The following is a 3092-nucleotide window of genomic DNA, read 5'->3' as shown; positions in this document are numbered from 1 at the left end:
CATTGTATGTCTTTAGAACAAGGACTCCAGATTAAAAAATCATTGACAATTTCGTTAATTCAGGCCATTCTCCATTTTTAATTCAAACGTCTTTTTCATTCAGCAACGTAATATTATTTTCCAGACACGTTTTACCCTTTCATACTAAGGGCATCACAATTTCTTTTATTCTGGAATAACATAGGTATGTGAGCTGTGGTAAAATTTGCTGTTCTGAAGAGCGCGCTGCAGTGCGTACTGTAAAAAAGCAGTCGCCTTCCGTTTCTGGCGGTGGCGCCGCTTTGGCAGTCGCAGCTTTGGTGTCTCCCTCTGGTGGGAAAGGGGAAAAGTTGCCTGTTCACATGTATTTAAGGGGCGCTATGAGCTCGGTAGTACCCCAACCCCCTCCCCCCCTCCAGTACACCTCTTGCAATATGACGACGACACCGCATTCCTCGCCCTCGCTCCTACCCTCCAACGGTCCCAACGCCTTCTCCAGAATCACCTTGACCTTTTTGCTGCATGTTGTAACCAGTGGCTCCTGAAAATCAATCCTTCCAAGACCCAGGCAATCATCATAGGTTGTACCACTCGCTCCTTCCGGCTCCTGGATTTCTCCCTTACTGTCTGCGCCGGTCCTGTCCGCCTCACCCCCCCCCCCCCCCACCCACCTTGGCCTCGCCATTGACCGTCACCTCATCTGGATCCCTCATCTCTGCTCCATCCAATCCAAAGCCCACAACCACCTCCGATTCCTCAAACACCTCTCTGGCCGGACATGGGGGTTGCACCCCTCTACCATCCTCCACACCTACAAATCCTTAATCTGTCCCATCCTCTGTTAGCCAGTCCCACCTGGATATCTGCCCCCCCCCCCAAATTCTATAAGACCCTCCAGATCCTTGAGCGTCATGCACTCCACCTCGCCTTCCGTATACGCCTCCCGTCCCCCACGTGGATCCTCTATGACCTCATTTCTTTCCCCCATCTGCTCCTATTCCTCGAACATATCCGCATCCTCTACACCTCCCGCCACCTTGATCCCCCTCTCCTCTCCCATCCCCGCCACCTGCCACGTCTTCACTGTTGTGTCCCCCCTACCCTCCGTCTCTACACCCTTCATCTCCTTTCCCAAGGTGGCTTTCATCAACTCCCCCTCCCAGATGATGCCCTCTCTCCCTCCTATCAACTCTGATCCTCGCTCCCCTTCCTTTCCTCTGTCATTTTCATGGGCTCCCTCTCCCCCCCTTCCATCCTCTTCTTTCCCCACCTCCCCTCTCTCTGCCCCCTTCTCTCCCCTGAATCCTTTTGCATTTGCCTCCTCTGCCTTTTCTCATTCCCTCTCGCGTCTGTCCTGCCCCTGTCCCCCCTTATGAGTACTCTCCCTCCTTGGTCCCCCCCCTTTTCGTTTTTTCCTCTCCTCTCTCCTTGTTTTTCCCCCTCCTGCAGGTCCCCCCCCCCCCCATCGGCCCTTGGCTCGGGAGTGTCATCTTTGTGCCGCCGTTTTTGTGCAGTGTTTTACAGTAAGTGTTTTACAGTGAGTGTTCCGTGTTGTGTGTCTTTTGGGAAGTGTTGCGAACGGCCATCATAATGTTGCTGGGTGTGACTTTTTTTTTTTTTTTTTTTTGTCTCTTGCGAACAGAAACCAGACTGTCGCCATGTTTTTTTAATTGTGTGTCTACTATGTTACTTGTCTGATTCCTGTGTATTTTTTTAACATTGCCAACCCCTTTGCTTCCTGTTTTAACTTTACGCATTTTTTCGCCGTTTTACACTTTAAGTCACCGTTTTATCGCCTGTTTTCCTTGTTTCTTTTCTTCTTCCGTTTTTAAAAAAGTCTGTAGGCTGTAGAGCAGCGTACTAAGCTGCTGCCAGCCCGCCCCCTTCGGGGGGAATTGAAAATCAATAGAGGAAAAAAAAACTCTGCAGTAGGTCAGTCTGTCAGTCTGGACGAGTCTGGTCAGCTGGTCAGCCTGGTCACTGTGGGGCAGTCAGTGTCTGTCTGTCGTCAGGAGTGCTAGTATGGGTTAGGCCGCCAGTCTGCTCGAGTTTGTTCAGGCAATGGGCATTGGCGGTTGGATCGATCGGCTGGACGGTCGCGCACTGGGACACAAGATGACTTGTCCATCTTGAGCGTCGGCGCATGTGAGGTCGCCACGTCAGTCCAGTGGGCCGCGCCGTATAGCGAGGGGTAGTGGCTTCGCGGCCGACACGAGAGCAACAGGAGTCAACCCACGACATCGGTCTGGCCGGTGCGCCTTCCTGCGTCCGTTGAAGCGGCTGGCAGCGGACGGTTCGGGAGAGCGTTTTGGGGGTGCTGCGCCAGGTCTTCGCCAGACATCGCAGTTTATTAAAAGTTAAGTGATTCGTGGTATGTTGTTTCATTTACTTGTTAAATTCTGCTTGTTTTCTTGGTCAGTCTCTCGTCCCCAGCTTGCTCGTCTGTCTCTGGTCCGCATTTGTTTGGCAGTTAGTGTCTGTCTGTCTGTCGGTCTGCCATACGTTAATAGCTGCCTCTGTCATGTTTGTCGGATTCGGTGTTAACGAATTTATTGCTTAAGGTGTAAAGGCCGAATTCCTGAAATATGTTTTTATCTTGCCTATCATCTTGAGAGGCGGTATATGTATAATGTAGAGCATGTTTGTACGTTTTATGTAAGACTGCATTTCATGGGTTTTTATTTAAATGGTCATTTTAGTATATAAAATTGCCACCCTTCCACCGTAAGAGTTTTCTTTTAAAGGCAAGTTTCGCTTTCGGTGGCAAGTAATTTTTTTTAATGTGAGTGTTTGTACCATTCCCATCCCTCCTACGGGGTGCATAGTTATGTGTTTGTGTGAGTTGTTAAAATTTTTAGTTTAAAGTAATCTGGTGTGTTGCAGATTTGCACCAGTGTAGTCTTTCAGAGGTTGTTGAGAGCGGTCGTGACTACGGCCGTGTTAAAAGGGAGCGGCAAGGTTCTCAGCCCGAAAGCTCATACTGTCAAAAAAAAAAAAAAAAAAAGAATGTTATTTTTGCCTCTGAATAAATTTTTACTTGATATTTAGAGAGTGCTTTCTGATTATAATTTTTAAATCTGTTTTTTTTTAAGAAAGGGTTTTTAGGAATAAAA

Source organism: Schistocerca serialis, chromosome 6 (assembly GCF_023864345.2).
Source record: "Schistocerca serialis cubense isolate TAMUIC-IGC-003099 chromosome 6, iqSchSeri2.2, whole genome shotgun sequence".
Lineage (NCBI taxonomy): Eukaryota > Metazoa > Arthropoda > Insecta > Orthoptera > Acrididae > Schistocerca > Schistocerca serialis.
Note: the sequence above shows the minus strand (reverse complement) of the source record.